This window comes from Lactuca virosa, chromosome 4 (assembly GCF_052849685.1).
Source record: "Lactuca virosa cultivar CGN04683 chromosome 4, Lactuca_virosa_CGN04683_v6, whole genome shotgun sequence".
Classification (NCBI taxonomy): Eukaryota; Viridiplantae; Streptophyta; class Magnoliopsida; order Asterales; family Asteraceae; genus Lactuca; species Lactuca virosa.
In genome coordinates, this window is record NC_136429.1 from 298,580,600 (window position 1) to 298,604,555 (window position 23,956).

Below are 23,956 nucleotides of genomic sequence, written 5' to 3' on the forward strand. Positions count from 1 at the left end.
ACCTTAATAATGTTCTTCAGGCGTTAAGCTAAATGACATTTGTTCACCCCAGGCGTGCCCGCCTAACTGTAGCTAGCAGTTCAGGTGTGGGATTGTCAGTCCCGAATAGATCTATTCACAAATCTCACGCTCTCTCTCCAGGAGACTCTGTTTATACTAAAAGGATTTATCACTGTACACCTAAGAGTACAGTATTGAAGTAGAGCCTCACAATTCTGTATAATCTAGTTTACGTGCTAAAAACAGTATAAAACAATAATCATCCTTAAATAATTGTAATTTATACTCCTTAGAAAAAATATAACATAAACTAAATCTGTCATTGTTTACATATATTCATTTATGAAATCTGAATTGGTAAGAGCTGCCTAGAGGGTTATCCGAAACTATACCCATTATAGTTTATTAGAGTTGATATGGAAAATGTTTTGTAAAAACCTTTTTGAAAACCATGAAGTAGATTGCCAAAATAAAAGGTTCCCTTATGCTCGACATAATACAAAAGGGATAAAATATCGGAATATTTTATTAAACATGGAAATCGTTGAATTGTATTAATAAGTTTAAAACTTAATAAAATACTTTGAGTTTGGCTTGTATTCCCCCCCCCCCCCTGAAAACATTAAAAACACAGAAAATGTAGGGGTATGAACTCACTGTGGTTGTGCGAAAACGTCCACTGGTAACGAAGATCCTCGGGTTGTTGTACGTGGCACTTAACGGAATCCTAATATCAATAAATACGTATATGTATCTAAATTAGCGATTTCGTTAGATAAAGTGTTAGAAAAACACTTGCTTTCGGTTAAAGAATGTTACCGGAACCTGCTTGAATCGAGAAAACGAGCTTTCACCACTTAGGAAGAGTTTGCGGCCGTGAAGAGTTTACAACCGTGAACTGGGTTTACGGTCTTTGAAGATGGGTCGTAAACTTAAGAACAAGGGTGCTGATTTCGAAGAGAAATGTGTTCCAGATGCCCCGAAATAACTCTAAACGGTGTTTCTCGGTGTTTCCTCGAAGATTGAAGGCCTTCTAGGTGTTTACGGTCACGAGTTTTAGAGAGAGAAAGAGAGAGAGTTTCCGGTCAAAGGTGTTCAAATGAGGGTGGGGGTCTCATATTGTGGTCGGTGGGTGGGGTCCACCCGACGCTGGCCGCAAACGAGTTTACGGCCGTAAGCAGGTTTATGGCCGCGAACTCCAGCCAAGCCGTGAACATGATGTTTTTCGAGGATAATTCAAGTTTAATTATATAATACCAGATGATTTTCTAAATCAAAGGGTTCGAATAAAATTCAAATTTTATTAACGGAAATTGCATAATGGAAACGGAAAAAGTTTCGGGTTGTCACATGAATTCACTTGGGAGCGGGAGGATCAAATGCAACAGAAGTATCCACATCTTTTTCCCTAGTCTTGTTGTGTCTCTTTAATCCAAATTTCGGGACGAAATTCTCTCTAACGGGGGGATAATGTAACATCCCGTTATTTTCTGTTTGTAAAATCAACTCTAGTCAACCAAAGTCAAACGAAGGTCAACTAAAGTCCTTTTTATTGTTTGGGTTTTTTTTAGGTTATAATAATAATCTTTACTTGTTAAAATCCTTAACATATCTACAATTGAAATTAGAAGGAAAAGGCTTAAAAACCGAGAAACTTCGCATCTTATTACTTCGCTTCAGACCGCAAACGCTTCGGGCCGCAAAAAGTTTACGGCCGTATACTCCTCGGGCCGTACACTCCTCGCATCCGTAAACCCTCGCAGCTATGAACGGCTTCGGCCGTAATCAAGCTTCGGCCGTAGACTCTAGCCGACCTCGGACCGTAAACGAGGTTGACGGTCGTAAACCTTCGGACCGTGAACCCTCGCACATATATATAAATTTTCTTCATTTTTCCTTCACTTATCACACTTCCAACTCAAGAACACTCAATTCTCTCTCAAGTATTATCAAGAACACTTCTAATTCTCAACAAATTTGTAAGTGATTCTTCCATTGTTAAGTTGATATCCTTCTTGATCTAGTAAAACCCCTTGATTTCATCCGTGAATTCATCTCTTTTGGGTTAGATCTCCAAGAACACCAAGAACACATACTAGTTCTTTAGACCGTGAACACCCCCTTTCAAGCTTCAAAAAATAAGTATCCTTTCCATATACTAGTTATCCATTAGAAGCTCTTGAAAGACGTCCAAGAATTGACCATTTTAGATTGAGCATCAAGAGTTTACGACCATAACATCTCCCTTGGTCGTAAACCCTTCTCATGATCTTGTTAGGCCGTAATAATTAATGGCCGTGAACTACATGGCCGTGAACACACTCAAGTGTGGTCGTGAACTCCCTTAATCCAATCATATGGGATTGATACACTCCATTGTGAGTGATTCCTAGTTCATAGGGATGTTTCCAATTCATGATTAGTTGTTATATACACTAAGTATATACATATATGTGTCATTATATGCTTATTAGGATCTGTTTGTGCTCGGGACTTCACCTGACACTTAGCATCCTATATCGATCTTACATTCGAATCACTCACTACAGGTGAGTTCATACCCCCGTATTTTCATAGTTTTTAATGTTTTAAGGGGGGGGGGGGGATACAAGCCTAACACAAAGATTTTGTGTTATAAACAAAAGGTTTCAAACATCTTATCAAAATGGATTTCAATTATCATCAATTCAATTGGTTTTCAAAGATCGTGTTAAAATGACATTAAGTCACCAAAAGTATTTCAAAATATTAAACTTCTTTTAAATATTTTTATAAACTTATATTTTCCCCCATAAATCATATTTATATATATCTATATATATATATATATATATATATATATATATATATATATTTATATAAATAAGATTTAAAAGGCTTGGGACTGATAACCCACTTTGGTTCATTTTCCTTGTTTGGATGTGGGATTATAAGTATCAGTTATTTGTCCGAGTGTCATTTAACTTTTATTTATATATATTTGTATATGTATATAAGTATAAAAGCTATTTCATTCATTTCAAATACCCTTTGTAACATGTTGAGCAAGGGGTTGCATTCATACTCAGTATCAATTCAGAAAGTACATATAAATTATAATAGATATAATTTATGATTCACAGAACATTAATTCACGATTCAAGTATACTAAATTACATTGTTTTACAAAGACAAAGGTTTGATTCAAAACTAATCCAGACTATATATCTTTCATATACATGTTAAGAATACTAATTCAAGAACATACTGTCAATCATTTATTTCAGAATGATTGGGTTTTCATAACTAATATACATGTAACGTTTATATGCTTTTTATGAGTCATTTGATACATGTTGTTTAATTTCTTTTAAACAATATAGTTAAAGTCCTGACATTATAACCATAATCTCCAGTCGGGGATCGAAACAATGTGTGTATAGATCTATATTGGGATTGACAACCCCACACTTAGACTGCTAGCTACAGTCAGGCATACACGCCTACGAGTGACAATTGTTATCAACAGCTTTCAACGCCTTCAATGCGTTGGGTCAGGCCATCTAGTTAGTATGGTTATAATAACTCATTAAAAAGATATTAACAACACGTTAGTGTATAATTAACTAAACATAAGTACATTTTCAAAGTACTAGTTTTACAAGATACGATTTGCAGTATTACATTACAGTTACAATAACAGCTGGTGAAACCAGGCACAATCACAGTTACAAGTTTTACAAAAGGAATACAAATACATAACATTGGTTTACAAAGAGAACGATTTTATGTGATTAAAACTACTTTTCATATACAACATAAAATATAGGATTTTCTAGAACAGTTTACATATTCAAGAAATAGAAAACATCCTTTTAACCATAAACACTTATGCACTCACTCAACTTTATGTTGATACTCTCTTTTAAAATTACTTTTATTCTCAGGGAATCAGTAGACAAGTACTCCCCGAGCTTTTGAGAAGATGGAGCTATTTGAGTCTTGTCTTCTTCTTTTGTATAACTATTTTGGTTTCAATATACAATGATTGAACACATGTAAATACTTACACTTTTTTTTTTAAAATGCAATGGTTGTTTGTACTTTTATTACTATAATGCATTTGTTGTGATACTACAAGTGAAGTCATCCACCCCCGGACGTTTCTGCCGTCTGGTTTGGGGGTGTGACATGAAGCCAGAGAAGATGAAGGTAGTGACGGTGGTTTCCGGCATCAATGGTGGTTGTAGCGATGGTGGTTTCGGTGGTTTCTGGCGTAAATGGAGGTGGTAGCGGCGGTGGTTTTCGACGAACCAATATATATATATAGTAGGTTATAACCCGTGTGATACACGGGTAAAGATAAAAAAATATTTTATCTACAATTGTAAACCAATATTTATATATATAATAATTGGTGTATATTGGTATATTTATAATGATTATGTATATATAATATTTAAAATGGTTAGAATAATTAAATAATGTTAATTTATTCATGATAGCAAAGTAGTTGAAGTTTAGTAAAACAAAATAATTTGGTCAAGGTTGCCTGATAATCTAAATAGTCACAAAGTAGTTGATTCAAAAAAATACATTGTTATTACATAAAGTTACAATACTATCAAATAAAAATGACATATGTTAATGTGTGTTTGTATGAAAAAGCAAAAAGGAAGAAAAAGAAACTAATACTAATAAGAATGAAACAACAAAAAGGGAAGAAAAAAACTAATACTAATAAGAAACAGTAAAAACAAAAAAGTAGAGGTCTTTTTGTGGTTTCAGTGATTATTTTGATTGTTTTGGACAATTTTGTCATTGTAATTTTTTTCTTATTCTAATTTGGACCACTTAAATAACATATGTTGAATAAATAGCAACGTACTTTTATTGAATTAATTATAACATAAATGCTCCATGCTTAAGTAATTATACAATTAAAGTCCATTTTGACTATTTGGTCAATTTGATAATTATTAATAGTAATGTACTTTTATTGAATGAATTATAATAGTAATTGTCCCTGGTTAAGTAATTATACCATTTTAGACTTTTTGGTAAATTTGGTAAAGTTGACAATTTTGACAAAAAAAATATATTTTTAGTCATTTGGACCTGTTAAAAAGGAAGAAAAATAAAACTAATACGGATATGAGACGCTAAAAACAGAAAAGTAAAGGGTTTTTAAAAGACAAAAATGGTCCCTATTAGGTAATTATACAATTAAATATTGTTTTTGACTTTTTGGTCAATTTGGTAAATTTGATAATTATTAATAGCAATGTACTTTTATTGATTAAAAGATAACAGAAATAGTCCATGGTTTGGTAATTTTGGTAAAAAAAGACCACTTAAATAACCTATGTTGAATAAATAACAATGTACTTTATGTAATGAATCAAAGTAGAAAATAAATATTTTTTGGTGAAAATGACCATTTACGTGTAATAGCATCCTACTTTTTTTACAGCGAAAAAATGATAAAAATAACTTTATAATGATATGAAAGTCTTATAACGGATAACTATTTTTGGAAAAAAAAAATTTGATCTTTTAGTGAATAGGGCCATTTGTACTTTTTTTGTCAATTAGCTGAAATTTATTCAGCTAAACTAAACAACTGTTAACAACAATAACAAATAAGAAGGTATTATGCCCATCAAAACGACTACATGCTACAACAGAAGAATAACAAAAGAGAATTAAAAACTAAAATACCAACAACAATGCAACATATAGATTATTATTTCTTGTATTTAACCCAAATCAAATGAAAGATTTATGTCACACCCCCAAACCAGACGGCGGAAACGTCCGGGGGCTTGTGCATGACTTCATCTTGAAATATCATTACAGTGAATATAAATGAAACATAACATCATCATCACCATGCATAATATAATACAACTGTCATTGTTTACATCAAGTACAATCTTTTAAATTACATGACCAAAACATTCAATGTATGATGTTTAACAGTACACAAAACAAAATCTCATATTCTTGTTGATTCTTCCGCTTAACGAGTCCCTGAGAATACAAGTTATTTTGAAAACGTCAACATATATAATGTTGGTGAGTTCATAAGCATGTTTGATTGAAAAGTTTTGTATGGTTCGTAAAACACCAGAAAATCCGATATTTTCTGTAAAGTAGTTTGAAGGTAATGTGTCAAAATCAAGTATTAATGCATGTGTGTATGCTGCTTTTGGAATGTATAAATAACAACAATGTAATCCAGATAAAAACCCTGTATTTTTTTATGTAAGTAGAAGGTAATGTATAAATGTATTTCTCCCAGAAAATCCGATATTTTCTGCTTATAAAAGTATCGTAATCATAAAATTTCCGAGACCGAGTATCGATGTATGTATGTTTTTAGTATCGTCTAGATTTGTATAAATATACCGAAATCTTTGATGAAGTTAGTCTCTAAGTGAGCCGTTACAACCATGATTGATAATGACTAATTCGCATGTCTTGGCGTTTTCAGGCGCCGGTTTTGATGTAGGTAAGGTTTGTCGCCCTAGACTGGCCTAGTCTAGCTGTAGCGAACAGCTAAGGCGTGGGGGTCACCCCGTATAGATCTATACACAAACTCTCACTCTCCCTCCAGGAAACACTGGTTATAACTACAGGCTACGATTGTACACTCAAAGGTGCCAACCGACAAGTCTCACTAGATCCTCAACTTTTCACGATTGTTATGTCTTTCATCATGTTTAATGTTTACGTGTATGTTGTAAGTTTTCAAATCTAAAGGTATGTATATGAATGTATGAAGTTCAATAATTATGTAGAGGTATAGCTAAGATCCACTAAGCATGTGATTTTTAGTCCAAGCCCAATTAGCATGTAAATGGACCACTAAGGCCCAATTAACATGTAAAATGGTAATTTAGGCCCAATAGGCATGTAAATGGACCACTAAGGCCCAATAAACATGTGATCCATAGTTCAGGCCCAAATTAACATGTAAATGGGCCGCAAGGCCCAATAAACACGTCATGGAAAATATTAGGCCCAATATACACTTAAATGGGCCCTTAAGGCCCATTGGCCATGTAACAAGAGTATTAGGCCCAATAAAAATTGTTATCGATGTATTTCGTCAATTTGTTATTATTTCGTTGTTTGTTTTAGCTCGAGGTTTACCAAGACAATAAAAATATCTAATTTTTGTAATAGGGAGACTTTTGGCCCACTAGACCGAAAATATACATTTTAGTCACATTTTTGGAAAATTTGACACTTTAGATCCCTTAAGACTAAAAGTCTTCGATTTATGGGCTTAATTCAAATATATTGACCATTTGTGGCCCATTTTGGTTAAAGTTTTACTTTCGGCCCAAAATTCATAATTATTTACAATTTCGGCCCAACTAAATATAATTTAACATTTTTGACCCAAATACATCTAAATGAATATTTTTGGCCCAAATATGTAAATTTTGCTGTTTTCGACCCATTTCTACAAAAATTACATTTTCAGCCCATTTTTCATAAAAATGTCAATTTCGGCCCAATTTTATAAAAATAATATTTTTTGTCCAATTTCTACTAAAGTGTCATCTTCAGCCCCTAATTCCATATATTTACATTTTTAGCTCAAATTTGTATCAAATGACAATTTTATCCATAAAAATCAAGATTTTTACATTTTAGGCCCAAGGAAACCGTAATGGCCCATATTATGGCCCATTATGCGAAAATTTTACTTTTAGCCCCCCTTTAAAGTCATAAATATCATAAAGACCCATTTTAAAAAGAAAATGATTCTTGTGACCGTTATAAAAACCGTAAGTGGTAAAAGTTATCCCAACCTTTTGTTTACTTGTCAAAAATGATCCTTATACAAGATTTTTGTTTTGTTTTTCACATCTTAAGCATGTATAAAACCTTTATCTTTGTAGTATGTTGACTAGTATGTTTTAGTTTATGATTCACACCCATTTTTGTTAGAGATTTCGAGATATGTCAAGCTTTTCCACATTTTCACAAGAATAACCAAGAGAATCACGCATAACATGCATAAATACATAGATCTACACATAAATACTTGTATTCTCCCCTAAAAACATGTAAAAACCGCAAACAAGGGGGTATGAACTCACCTTGCTTGTTTTGTTCTCGGTTTGGTGAAGATAAGAGAGAGGTTTCGGCTTTAGCAAGCCTTCCTTGAGTAGATCTCGAGTTCTATGAAGATTTCAAGAATATGATCACAAACAAATGTTTAGAAGGAGTGATCTAACATAAGAATGAAGTTATATAACTTGGGTATGTAGGGACTTACCAAGAAATGATGATTTTTGATGAAAAGTCCCTTAAACACACTCTAAATCTTTGAAAATTTGGAGAAGGAAGGAGGTTTTCTAGAGAGAGTTTCTTAAGAGATTTTTGAAAGAAATGAGGTGGTGGGAAGGGTGGTTTGGCCGAGAGTAATAAGAAGAAAGGAGAAGAGGGGATTTTGCATGGAGATATGAGAAAGCATTGTTACATGGTGGGTAAATAGCTTGGTTACCCTCTAAATAAAAATGAGGTGTCATGCATTAGATTAATTAATCATTTTCTTCTTTTTTTTACATAGTTGGGCCGAGAGAGGCTAAGAAGAGAGGAAGGATGAGTAGCTTGGGCCTTACATGCTTGGTCATGATCCTATGTGGCCCAAATAATTAGCTCTCGACCTATTGGGCCCCGTTATGGGAGTTCACGGCCCATTAGAATAAAAGGAGTGGAGTTTATGGCCCACTAGGGCTATTGAAATTGTTATGGCCCAACAAGGCCTAATAGGGATAAAATGTATTATTTTAGGCTCACATGGCCCAAAATGCTAAAGTTTTATGAATATGGTCCATTTAGAGCCCAATTAGGATTCCTAGGCCCAAAGTAGTTAAGTTGAAAGTTTATTGGTCCATTAGGTCCAATAGGAGACTCCTAGTCCATAATAAACTTGAACCGGGATTTCTAAGTTTTTCAGCCCTTTGTTGAACACATGAGATGTATTTGAATGAGCATAGAGTATGATATTCTCTTAGAGTACAAGTTATTACACTAGGTGAATGATTACATGAGAGTAGAATTTCCTAGCAAAAATGCTAGTTGTGACAATTTAGCAACTTACTTTCATATGATAGCATAAATAACAACATACTCTTATTTCTTTCTATAAATAACCAAAAACACATACTCACATTCACCTGCATATAGTTGGATAACCATTTTTCCAATAAACAAAATTTATATGAAAGCTCAACTTCATTCACCTGCAGATAATCCAAATAAACTAATTGTGAAAGTCAGGATATCTATGACGTAGAAAAGATAACCCAATATTTTTATTATCATTTATAAAACATTAAACCGTTTTGATCTGAATAATTTATATGAGAATAACAAATAATTGAATAATGAACCACCTTCACTTTTTTTATTTAATGGTTATTTCCCTCCTTAAAAAATGTTGTTACAGGTAAGTAACAGGTGGATAACGGGAGTCATTGGTGTGTGTGTGGGGGGGGGGGGGGGTGGATCTTAAATATCAATAATAGCAGAACACTTATAAATAACAAAACTTTTCAAAAAAATAATTCTTATAAAGAATAACTTAGTATTTTTTTTGAGAAAGGACCGAAATAGTTATGAAACAACAAAATGAGGATCAAATATGAAAGACAAAATTTGTTGGTACCAAAATAGCAAAAAGCAACTAAACTTAGGAACCAAAAATGTAATTCACTGTGTATACAATAGTAGTGACATAATTAGATTAAAAAGTGAAAATAACAAATGGGAGAAAAATGTTACTTTTTTCTTTGTTTCGGAGACCATTGTTTGTGTTGGTTCAACCCAATCATAGGCTTCTACATGCAAGGAGTCATATAGAACCTTTACAAGAACATGCCTTCTTGGATGATCATGGAGTCATATAGCTCCAGAAGTATGGAAACAAAACATTTACATATGCATTGACATCATCTTATGTAAGCATATTCCTGAAACTATATGAAACAAATTCAAGTTTTTAATACTTTTTTAAATAATAACATAAATGCATGGAACATAAACCAAACAAAGAAATTAAAAAACAAAAAATCCAAATCCATTACCTGTTTCCTGTGATTTACTTTTAAAGACAAAAACTTCACACAAATTTTTATTGGAAAACTTACCTGATATTTAGAGTACTCCATGGATGTAAAGACGAACCCATATCAGCTTCTTAACTGATCTGTGTCTGTCAATAAGCCGATAAGAAATGGGAAATGAGAGAAGTGATGAAAAATTTTCAGTTCTATGAGTATGATTAAATAGTATTGGAAATTAAAATTAATTTGAAGCAATTAATTTACCTTCTTCTCTTCAAGCTTGCTGGGACCAAAAATTTGAAGCCTCTTATTCCCTTCTTCTCTCGATAATCCATATCTGGTGCATTTCAAACAAAAAAAATACAATTTGGACAGTCTGATCACACAACCAACAAAAGATGATTAGCATGATGTTTTCGCATATAATTCCCAAATGAAACACATACATATTGAGATTTGAAAAGCAATTGGCTGAGCTGACTATGTTGAGGTAATCCTTTTCCCCACCCCTACTGATCTCCTTCTGCTGCTCGATACCTCTCTCCCCCTTTGTTTTACCATAGACACCCACGTAAAGATTTCAATCGCTCTCTCTATCTGCTCTTCATTCCAATATGGTTTAAAACACCTAAAATATATGAAGTCAGGAAGACGGTCTACAGAATCGAATCAAATTTTGAGTTCCTGATTTTTTGTTGATGTGATAAATTATTGCTGATTTCATGCATCTTTCGTATCAAACCGAAATTAATCAAAAGAAGAATTCAAATTTCTCCACAAAATCAGGAAAGTAGTTTATGGAATTACCTTATTTCAATCTGCTGAAAAGAAGGAACAGATTATATCCTCGATTGCAAGGGCAAAACTGGAAAAACACATTGATGTTTAGAGTGAGAAAATTCGACGGGAGGGTGCTTAGGAATTGCCACGTGGCAAAAAATTACTTATTTATTAAATTACGGGATATATATATATATATATATATATATATATATATATATATATATATACTAGCCGTTTACCCGCGCCAAGCGGCGGGTGAATAAATCATCGTTTTTTCAGTATAATTATGATTTATGTTGTTTTTTGCCACAACATACGGATAATGAATAAATTGACGCCTAGGTTCTAGGCGGTGGACTAAGGTCAACCAACTAATCGATGCCTAGACGGTGATACTTAAATGTATTTATTAAAAAATTATTCATATATTTAAATATTCTAAGAACATAAATATATGAAATTTTGAAAATTTTAGATTTTGGATGTAATATTTGAAATTTTTTTAAATTTAAAAATCAAAAATTTATACCATGAAACAATGTTTGATTATTTATCCCAAGAGTACTACCATGAAAAAAGGTTTGTACATAGTTTCTTTCAATTAGAAGATAAAAATACAAAACGAAAGTATGATGCTATAACAACCAATTTCATAAAAGTACCTTGCTTTTTCTTGTTTATTATAACATATCACTTTCATGTTTTTCGATTAAGACATTATACTATTCACATCAAAAGTATGTTGTTATTTCTTGCAATTAGCCAAAAAAAAAGTAAGATGTAATAATTAACTAAAAGTACATTGCTATACTTTGCACTTACATAAAATCAAGATGTTGTGAATCGTTATCAAGAAAATGAAAAAAACAAACAAAAAAACAAAAAATGTGAAGAATGGCAACATATTTTGCTCTCGCTACTAATTTGGTAGCAGCATACTTCAACCATTTTACTAATCACAAAAACACCACATAATTTTCCCCATAAACACAACCAAATACACAGTAAAGAATCACAGGCAAGCAAACACATAGCCACTCAAGGTATAATATTACAATAAAAAAAAGTACATTGCTATTTCTTGCAATTATCCAAAAAAAAAACAGAAAATGAAATTTAAGAAGTAGGGTATGAAACAGGAGAGTAAACCATAGGAATACATAATTTCCTTAACATAACCTTCACTTGAAACCGATTTTCTCTTATCAGAACCTGGTTTTACCAAAAAAAAACGTCCTTACAAGAGGCACCTACGAAAATGCAAGAAACGGTTATTATCAACTTGTCTTAAACAAAATATTTTAAAAAAATGTTAAAATTTAGAACTGAAAGTTAGATGCTACAATTCGACAAACAAATGAAAGTACAATTATATTTCTTGCATTTATCCTAATCAGGTGCTAAATGCAAGATACAAGAATGCACTTCGATTTATTTGTCTAATCTAGCATCATACTTTTATTTTGAAATTCTTAATTTTTTTTCCTATTAAACCAATGTACTTATAAATTACAAATAAGAATAAAAAAAATAAAAGTTAGAAAAAATTAGATGCTACAGTTAGAAAAAATAAGTACATTGCTATTTCTTGCGTTTACCTCTATTAGAAGGTAAATGCAAGATATAGCAATGTACTTCCATTTGTTTCTCATATAGCATCATACTTTAGATTCAAATTATTAATTTTTAGGAAAAATCCCATGTAACAAATGGACTATTGTTTATTGAAGCTACAAAGATAAAAAAAAAAGAAAAAAGAAAAATAGACAAAAATCATGGAAAATGGTTACTTACAGTGTTTCTTTTCTTTGCCAACACCGTTGTTCCAATCTGAAGAAGCTAAGCATGTTTCAACATAATTGGCCTTGGATGATGTAAACTACCCCTTTTTACGCTGCATTCTGGGAGTATAAGTGTGAATAAGATATATTCAACTCTAGTTTACCAATACTTTGTGTATTCAAATGCTAATATGACAGTTACACCCCTTTAGTTTTGATTATTCTGTACTATTTAGCACACCCACAAGTTTTAATTTCCAAGGCAACTTCATAATATTTTGTGTGCTCAAGTTTTAATTTTTTAGGAAAGATATTAAACAAATAATGAAAAGAAGAAACAAAAAAAAACCAACAAACTACAATATTAATAATAGGGTTAAAAAGTATATTTTTGTCGCCTATACAAACCAGGGAAGATTGGAGTTGCATTGCATGAGTGAGGCAAGAAAAGTTGAACTCTATTACTGGTACAATTTTGTGAATTCCAATGGAATTCAACTCCCCCTTCACGTGCACTCAAAAACTGGAAGTGGCTAATACAAAAATAACAATTAAAAATCATTTTAGCATGATTTGTTCCAAATTCTAAGCAAATTACCATATTGTCAATTTGGATGTATTACTCTTTCATGTTGAAAGCGATATCATATACTCTTAATCTGCATAGAAGGTGAAAAAAAGACCATTATAAACAACTTTCAATAATTTAATTATATAACCATGTGTTAGATCCCCATTAAATTAAAATTATTTACATAAGTGAGTTCTTTAAAAAATACAGGATGTCTTGTAAACATAATATCAAATAGTGATTGTAAGAAATTATTTAGAATATAAACTACGGGTAATAAAGTATTATAGAACAGCCTTAATCGGAAAGTTAATCAAGCCTGGAATGGAAATCATAATCAGGATGTGCAGTATAGCAACTTACAATGATCTCCATATTGTAAAATGTCTTTGGATCTATTTGCTCTTGAGGAGTTTCCTGGAACTTTAGATTTGAACTCAAAATCTAATCTGCATTAAACTGATTTCTTGAGACTCACACTGTTTCAAAAGTCAAATCAAACAACAAATTGGTTCAAAATCACAAAAAAACAAAATTAAATAACATAACCTTCCCTGGGGTTTCAAAAGTCAAAACCAAATTCTTTTCTAAAATCAAAACCTAGTGTATAAGAAATAGAAATCAAAAACAAAATTAAACAAAAAAAAAACTTACCTTACCTGAAGTCGAAATTACAATTAACAACAGAGAATCATTTTGGTGATAGTATTGAGAATTAAAGAGAGAGAAGAGAGAAATGGTGGCAAGGGTGGGTGTAGATACCTCTAGTAGGATTTCATCAACTTTTCTCCAAGAAACCTCATCTACTATGGCATCCATTTTTTCTAGAAAAAACAAATCAAAACCTAGAGTAAAAAACCAGTTCATACTATTGAATCACAATCAGTAAGGAAGAAAAACAAAAATAAAAAACTTAGATTTGTTACTTACTTTCTTCAAATCTCTAGAGATGATGGTGAGGTGCTCCGACAGTGGTGATAGAGGTGGAGAGTGGCGATGTTGGTAGTAAGCAAGTGTGGTTCTAGTGTTTTCTGTATGATTTGTAGATCGAGAGCGATGGAGACAGATGCGGTGAATGGAGAAGCGTTTGTGAGGAATGCAGCCGATAGGGTTTTGTGGTTGTGGTGACCAACAACTACCGATTATGAAATAAACAATCTCCAGCCATGGTACTTAGAACACGGATAGGTTAGAACACTGGTAACCACAAAAGGGAAGTAGCCGACGATAGTGTGAAACAACAACAACGACGATGGTGGTGATATGTCATGCAGTTGGCGTTTTCTTGCGAGAGAAAGGAGAATGTGTTTTTCAGATTTGAAATTAGGGTAAAATGAGAGAGAAAGAAGAAGACCCTCAAGAGTAGGTGCGCTTTCAAAGGGAATGGGTGGTACGGTGGTGTTAGGGCTTCTAGAGTGAACAGATGGGTGGTGGCAGAAGGCGGCAATGAATCTTTAAATGGTTATGGATGTGAAGTAGAGTGGTGATGTATGAAGAGAAATTGAAGAAAATTGAAGATAACAGAGAGGTTAAGGAGGTTATTGGTGAGTGAGTTTGTGATGGGGGCGCAATAGGAATGATTCAGTGAGGCTGAGAGAAACGAAGAAGGTGTTTTGGGTCTAAGGTTTTAGAGAGAGAATGAATATGTAGACGCTAAATGGAATTGAATCTGTGATTTGAGATGGAGATGAACAGTTCAACAAACATTGAAAGATTTTTCCGGGATTTCATGCTTCAAGAGTCTCCATCGAAGATTAAATGACCAAGTCAAAAACCTTAGAGATAAGAAAAAGGACCTGGTCAAAGCCGATTTAAGTTTTAAAGCCTATGTTAACCAAGTAAGATATTTATTTCTGCAATGCATAAACTTGTTGTACATGATGCATTAATGGGTTATACCTCTTAATTTTCAGCCTTTGACCAAATTTGCATACGAAGGAGTATATATATATATATATATATATATATATATATATATATATATATATATATATATATAGGGTAAATTACACCAATAGTCCCTCGTGTAGGTGCCAAAAAGCATGTTTAGTCCCTATTTTCAAAAATTAACTCGGACCGTCCCTTATATCATAAAAAGGTACATATTTCGTCCCTCGTGACTTTAAATTTGCATGCTTCATCCCTTGTGAGAATTGGAATGACTAAAATGCCCTTTAAAATTTATTTTTCATTTGTTTTTAATATTTAGTATTAATTTATTAAACTTAATATCTATATATCTATCTTTCTGTTTTGTTGAAGAAGACTTAAGCACCACCACCACCACTTGACTGCACAAACACCACCGGAATGCACAACCACCACCGAAATCTCCACAACCATCACCGTAATGCACAACCAACCACCACTTGTTCCCCAGAAAAATAACCACAAAACCACCACCTCCTTCACCATCGCCACCCTCCTGTACAACAACCGATAACCACCCCCTTTGAACATTACCTGTCACCGCTCCATTATCATTACCGTCGGAGGATCTAGCCTTTTGCTGGAGTGCAGATCTGAACGGTAAGGTAGAAGCTTAGGGAGTGCTGCAGATCCAATACCCTCTCGCCGGAAAAACGAGAGGCGGCTAGGGGTTTGGTGCAGCGATGGACCACCCACATTTTCCGGCGCAAACGCGTCAAATACTCCCTTCTCCATTCCCCTCCAATAGTGAAACCTTATTTTATCTTCTCAGTTCGATCGACAACCACAGATCGAGAATCGGAAACCAGATTTGCTACCCTATCGTCGGGAATGAGGATGATGACGTAGATGAAGATGAAGGGTGTTGGCATTTCGTTCTATCTTCTCAGTTCGTTCTTCTTTTTCTGTTCAATGAGGATGATGACGCAGATGAAGGGTGTTGGCAGGAGTGCAGTTGAAGGGTGGTGTACAGACGATGAATGATGGCGGCGATGGTTGCTCTGATGATTGCCTTACTCCTATGGTGGCTGAGATAGAGTTCGTGAGATGCACAGAAAGAAATGGAGGTGATGTGTGGTCATCGGTTGGGTTGCAGAAGAGAGAAGACGGTGGATGAATAGATTTCGTCGGTGGCTGCTTCATGGTTATCGGCGGCTTCATGGTCACAGTCTGTCGATAGTTAGAGAGGAAAAGGGGAAAACGAGTACGGGGAAAGAAAGGGGGGGGGGGAGATACGTTTTTTTTCTTTATTTTTTTATTTTTAATGTAGATATAATAAAGGAATAAAAGAAAATAAAAAAAGAAATTGTTAAGGGTAAAATAGTCTTTTTATGTCTGGAGGGACTAAGCGTGTAAGAAAAAAAAACTAGGGACCGTCCGAGTTAACTTTTGAAAATAGGGACCAAACGTGTTTTTGGGCACATGCACGAGGGACTAATGGTGTAATTTACCCATATATATATATATATATATATATATATATATATATATATATATATATATATATATATATATATATAGAGAGAGAGAGAGAGAGAGAGAGAGAGAGAGTTGTATGTGGGATGCGAGGTGGGGTTAAATACTTCTTTTTTATTTTTTTAATAAGCAAAATATTAAAATAAATAAAAAAATGTAAAAATAAAATACGAAGAGCAAATTAAATCCTTCATTTCACATCCTTTTAAGTTTGAAATGGAACAAAATCACAATGAAATTCTTATTTTGAACAAGTCGTGTCTAAAACATTTTGAAATTGATCAATTTTACAAATTTGTCTTTTATCAACAACGGAGTTTCAAGCCGGATATTTATCGACGAACGTCGAAGGCCTTTTTCAAAAAAAATTCAAATTATGTTAAGATTATATTTAGGACTACATTGGTAAATAAATTATTCGTTATTTATTTAGTTTAACTCTTGAATTGCGTAATATTTTTTTTTCACCATCCGTCCGATCTACTATTTCTATATATAATTATATATGATCATGCTAACTCATGCAAACGCGCCCACCGTTTCCTCACACTAAGAAATGGAGTATTCATCTCTCAATTCCTCGGCTGCACCCACCACCGCTGTCCGCGGTGTCACAGTCCCCTCAGAAAACCAATCTGCCGCTTCCCCAGCCTTTAACGAGGTCACCATCTCCACCGATCACCCTCCTCTCCGTGTCATCCCTGGTTCCTATGGCATTCCCTTTTTCGGTCCAATCAAAGATCGACTCCAGTATTTCTACGGCACCGGCGGCCCAGTCGAGTTCTTCAAGTCCCGTGTTCAGGAATTCCGGTCGACGGTGTATCGGACCAACATGCCTCCTGGCCCTTTCATCAGCAGCGACCCAAAAGTCATCGCCCTCCTCGACGCCAAAAGCTTTCCCATTCTCTTTGATGTATCCAAAGTTGAAAAGAAAGACGTGTTCACCGGAACCTACATGCCCTCCACCAAACTCACCGGAGGCTACCGTGTACTCTCCTACCTCGATCCTTCCGAGCCTCGACATGCTCAGCTTAAGAACCTCATGTTCTTCATGCTCAAATCTTCAAGCAGCAGAGTAGTTCCTCAATTCGAATCCACTTACACCGAACTCTTCAGTAGTCTTGAGATACAGCTAGACAAAGCCGGCGAAGCTCCATTCAACGCCGTCGGTGAACAAGCAGCTTTCCGGTTCCTCGGCCGGGCTTACTTCGACGTCAACCCGGAAGATACAAAAATCGGAAAAGATGGCCCGACACTCATTAACAAGTGGGTGTTTTTCAATCTCAGCCCGATACTCACCCTCGGCCTACCGTGGTACATTGAGGAACCTCTGCTCCATACTTTCCGGCTGCCAGCTTTTCTGATAAAGAAAAGTTACCAGAAACTTTACGATTACTTCGACTCAGCTGCAACTACAGTCATCGAGCAAGCAGAAAACCTAGGGATCCCAAAAGACGAAGCAGTAAACAATATCTTATTCGCTGTGTGCTTTAATACATTCGGTGGGATGAAGATCTTATTCCCCAGTACACTCAAATGGATAGGCCTTGCTGGTGAAAATTTGCAGACCCAGTTGGTGGAGGAGATCAGAGGTGCTATAAATTCCTACGGCGGCGGAAAGGTGACAATGGCTGCGATAGAGCAGATGCCGTTGATGAAGTCCGTCGTGTACGAGATTCTTAGGATTGATCCACCGGTAACTTTCCAATATGGGAGAGCTAAAAGCGACCTCACCATTGAATCACATGACGCTGCTTTCAACGTGAAGGAAGGTGAGATGTTATTCGGGTACCAACCATTTGCAACCAAGGACCCGATAGTATTTGACAGACCTGAAGAATTTGTCGCTGATCGGTTCGTTGGGGACGGAGAAAAGCTGTTGAAGTATGTGTGGTGGTCAAATGGGCCGGAGACGGAGATTACAACGGTGGAAAATAAGCAATGTGCCGGAAAAAGCTTTGTTGTGCTGATAACAAGGTTGTTCGTGGTTGAAATTTTCCGGCGATATGACTCTTTCACCGTGGACGTGGCTACGTCTGCTTTGGGTTCGAGTATCACAATCACGTCCCTGAAGAGAGCTAGTACCTGATGAGTAATTTGAGAATCTTGGCGAGGGTAATGTTGGGAATGGAATGAGTTGTTTTGTTGTTTTTTTTTTGTTCCAAATAAAGACAGAGAAATAAAAAGGATGGGGAAAACTATGTATGACTTCGGTAGTTCCAAGGCCATGCTCTCTAGCAGTGGGGGTCCTGAGTCCTGACCACCAAGCACATTATCAAAATAGTTTTGCATTCCTCATTATTGTGAATTGGTATTTTCAAAAGAAGATATAGATATGGATAACATTTTGGAATAGTATATTATCCATTGATGATTGATCATTGGTTATATAAGTAGAAAATAAAAACATTGGGAAATTGGTTGAAAAAATAAAAAAAGAAAGACAATGTAAGGGCACATTATAGGAAATATTTTTTTTTACAACCGCGGAAAATTTATAAAAAACTAGTAAGAAATCAGAAAAAGAACATCACCACATGTTACAAGTTAAGGTAGGATTATGTAACCAAGAACTCCAACTTATCTTAGCTTTGCTACACCTATTGGAAATCCAGAAGAAAACATTTTCTACCATATCATCAAAAAAAAAAAAATAGATTTCCTAGGCAAAACCATTCCAAATATAGTGGAATTTAAAAAATTTCATAAGCACCAAAAAGTGGTCAAAACCACCAAGAAAGAATAGAATCAATGGAGAGGTGTTGGGGAGTCTGAACTCCCCACCAAATAGCAATGCGGGTCCATAAATCAATCAGCTCACTACAACCTATAAAAATATACTCAATGAATTCAAATGTAATAGAACAGACAGGACACAAGACCCTATCCCGAACTAAGGCAGATCTATAAGAATCCAGCACAAAGACCCTATGAAAAGTGACTGCAAGAGGTTGACCCCCCTTCCACACGTCGTGCCAAAAAGAAGTCATGCTTCCATCTCCAATCCTGATTGGACAACAAGATTGAAGATCTAAACCACAATCTCTGATTTGAGACATCATCCGGATAATCCCATTCCATGGACCCGTCCAACATCTTCTAGGAGTTAAAGAGCCACAACCCCCATCAGAATCGTATAACGCTGTAACAACCCGAATCCAAATCAAATCCAAATAATGAAAGAAACACAAACGCCAACGAAAAGGCATGGCCCTGTTCAAAGAGAAAAGACTCCCAACTCCAAGACCACCCTCTATTCTGTCAGCTAGAACTCTCTCCCACTGGACCCAATGCATACGTCTATCGTCCAACTCTGCACCCTATAAAAACCTAGCTCGTAAAGCCTCTAAAGAATTGAGAACAGAAATCAGAGCCATAAATATAGACATCAAATAGCTACCCAAACTCCTAAGAACCGACTTGATCAAGGTAAGACGACCACCATACGAAAGACATTTCACCTTCCAACCCAATAATCTGTGTAACACCTTGTTTCGAATCGTTTCCTAATCCGGGGCCGTGACCCGAAGATAAGTTATCATAAGGCTATGGGCATTTGGGGAATGAGAGATTTAGACCCCTTGGGTGTGGATAATGTAGATTAGGTGATCCGAGAGTTCAGTTTGTGTTTTGGAGCCCAAGGGTATAACCATAAAGTGATAGTTCGGGCCTTTTATGAATTTTGGATTTAAGCTCGGGAAGTTTTAAGGCAAAGGAGAGTCGATAGAATAGTAGAGCTTTTCATTACCTTTTCGTGGATATAAAGAACGTTGAAATCAGAATTAGAACAAATAAGTTATGGCCTTCGGAAGATTGGTGGTTTTGGTCCCTAGTCGGGTACGTTGGGCGTACTCTATGAGTAGGTTGGGCGTACTGGCTCATTGGTTTGGTCGTGGAGGCGCCCATGTATACGGTGCGTACGTGGGAGTACGCAGGGCGTACGGTCGGCTGGGGCAAACCTTATTTTTTAGGGTTTGTGCCCTATTTAATCACCTTAGTTGCTTTTAGACTCTCTTATGACCAACCTCCATCTCTCCAAAACCCTAAGAACAAAACCCTAAAATTCCTTTGAGTGTTTTGAGATTAGAAGTGAACTTTGAGGGTGTTTTAGGAGATTTTGAAGGAAGAGGAACTCTTGGAAGTTGCATTGGTGTGGCTAGAGCTTGAGGATCCAGAATCATCATCAACTTGGAAAGATATTTGAGGTATAGAGCTCTTAACTTGATGGTTCATTTTGTTAGATCTAGTTAGGGCTTGTTTTTGTACTTTTTATGGTCCTTTAAATCTTGCATGAGAATATGAGCTACTCTAGAAGATAAGGATGATAGATCTTAACATTTTTGAGGTCCCTTGTTCATAAAAATGCAATATTAATGAGTTATTGTGTACCATGCATGAGTTAGGGTTCTTATTATGGATTTTATTGAGTATTGGGTCCCATTAATCCATGCAAAAGAGTAAAGTTGCCAACTTTAGGATCAGATCTGAGAATTGGACATAGCGGCTTAACTGATTAAGACTTAATGGGGCTTATGGGTTGGTTGTGGAGTACGTTGGGCGTACCCAGCTCTGTGACATCCCCATTTTCTCGGCCAAAAAATACCGATTTTGTTTATGCTTTATAAAAATAAGAGTACTTCTTTTAATAAAAATGTTGCGGAATTTATTCCCAGAAAAACATGATAAATTCGTTATCAAAGCATTTCCGAAGAAATGTATTTTTATCCATTTTAAAACATTTGAGATGTCATCGTCAACACAGAAACATAAGCATAAACAGAACTTACATTCATTATACTAGTGATCCACATCTCTTTTAAATCCCTCAGTGTAAAGTAGCTTCATATGGACACCTGTGATACAAATAAGCTTGAGTGGGTCAGGTTGGGAAACTTGGTGAGTACATAGGATTTTTCAACCCACAATAATATAATTATTATTTTAAACATCAAACAATCAACCCAATTACCCATCCCCATTATCTTCTTTACTCTTGATTCAGCTATTCCTCGTTCATTCATTCCTAAGGAGTATCCTAAGGAATCGACACTAAGTCGGCATAGTCGCCAGGGTTTATCTCGTTTATTGAAAGTATCGTTTTCGAGAGTCCACTCGTAATACCTGTCAATGGGTTTTTATAGTACACCGGGTGAACACATCGTTCACAACACCTACAGGTTGCGAGCCTGCTAGTGTTCCACTAGACTGTCTAGAATAGTCTGTGGTTGTCATCCATACTCTGCTAGATGACGGGGCCATCACTTGGGTCATCGTTTGGCTCATCGTTTTGGCTCATCGTTTTGGCTCATCGCTTTGGCTCATCGTTTTGGCTCATCGCTTTGGCTCATGGCTTTGGCTCATCGTTTTGTCTCATGGCTTTGGCTCATCGTTTTGGCTCATCGCTTAGGTCATCGCTTCGCACCATATTTTATCACTCATATATCATCGCTCATCATTCATCTCATCTTTCATCGCTCATCATTTATCTCATCTTTCATCGCTCATCATTTATCTCACCTCTAATCTACCCATGTTTTACCCAACACATTTTGTAGATATAAAATACATATACAGTTTAGATCATTTAAAACATGTATAAAACGTTTCATCCAGCATAGACAGCAAGTATTCAGATAGTATACATACATAGCACGTAATTTATATAAAATACTTCATATCTATGTGTAAGATGAAAGTAACTATGCACTCACTTGTTAAAGTGATGATTCCCAAACTCGGGCAGCGCTTCGCTTCTAACGATTCTATTTTCCTCCGACGAAACCTAGTGTTATTACCACTAGATTTTAGTCTAATATTTACTGTGACTAATTATTAGTCTTAGCATTATTATTATTATATAAGCGCTTAAACAATATTTTCCAACCACTATGTACAGACACGGGCCAGACATAAATCACCGGAGGGCAAGACCATTTTGGCATATAGCACTTCTGAAATCCAACAACCCTATGCGGCCCTTTAAACAAGATTCCCTGTACCGCAAGTGGTTAAAAAGATATTATGACGACACTTATATAACTCATAATAATAGCCCAAATACTCATTATAAGGTACTAATAACATTACTATATTGAAACTTAAGGTATACTAAAGATAGGTTAGGCGTAGCTCACTTACAATGGGTTTTCTCGAAAACCGGGCTTCGCTAGAGCAGCGTTCCCGAGCCGAAAGGCTCTTTTCTCGGGGCTTCGGGAGCGTCGGGGCTTCCTTCGGGTGCTAGGAGGTTTACCTAGGCTTAGGGGGATTTTGGGGGCTTAGAGAGAGAAAGTAGAGAGAGAAAGTGAAGTTGGGAAGGTGTGAAGAATGAGGGAACCCGAAACCTCTATTTATAGGATGGAATCCTGCTCTAATCGTCTATTTGGCCTCCAACTCGTCGAGTCCATGCTAGGTGTCACCATTCTGGTGGCAAAACGTGGGTAGCCTATATTATGCCACGTCACCCCTTTTGCAGCAGCACTCTGCCGACTTCTAAACCCCGTAACTTTCGCATACGAGCTCCGTTTTCGACGTTCTTTATATCCACGCGTAGGTAAAAACAAGATCTACAACTTTCCTTTTGACTCCATAGACTAATTCTCGACCGATTTTAAATTTAACAGTAGGAGGAGATTAGACTGTTAAATGACCGCGAAGAATTCGTAATTCCTTCATACGGACTCCGTTTTCGTCTATCTTTTTATATTTGAGTTCTTTTTAATGAGATCTTCAACTCTGATTTTGGTTGCGTAGGCCAAAAACCGCTCGAACTAAAATTCGAGTTTCGGGCCGTGCACTGCTATGACAAATCTTAGAAAATTCATAATTTCCTCATACGAAGTCAGATTTGGGCGTTCTTTTTTTGTATGTTCTCGGTTTAACGTATACTACAACTTTTGTTTAGATCACTAAGGCTAAAAAGTCCTCTATCGTAAATTCACTATTTACGTCTCCCGGTGTCGTGCCGGTTTTGCCGAAAAACTTTGACATGTCATAACTTATTCGTTATAACTCGGATTTCGGCGTTCTTTATATATACTGAACCCTTGAGACATATTCTACAATTCGGTGAAGAATATTTATTCTAAATAATCTTTTGTCGAAAAGTCGTTTTCGTCCCCTATTATTTCTAAGGTGACTAGCCCGGATCTACGGGCGTTACAATTATCTCCCCCTTAGGATGATTACGTCCCGGAATCATCAACGAAACAGGGCTCACATGATGACTCCATACGTTATCTCTTCATCCTAAGTAATAACCGTAACTTTGATGTTTCTTCGAACGAGTATCTAACTTTAAGACTTCCTGACTGCAGGCGGTGCCCGATCTTGGACTTGCTCCCTATCTTACG

At 35.5% G+C, this 23,956-nt stretch overlaps 1 pseudogene; it reads left to right on the plus strand.

Annotated features, from left to right (window-relative positions):
• The first annotated feature begins 17,143 nt into the window (after positions 1–17,143).
• Positions 17,144–18,962, plus strand: LOC145108423 (allene oxide synthase CYP74A2 pseudogene; annotated as a pseudogene).
• The last annotated feature ends 4,994 nt before the right edge of the window (positions 18,963–23,956 follow it).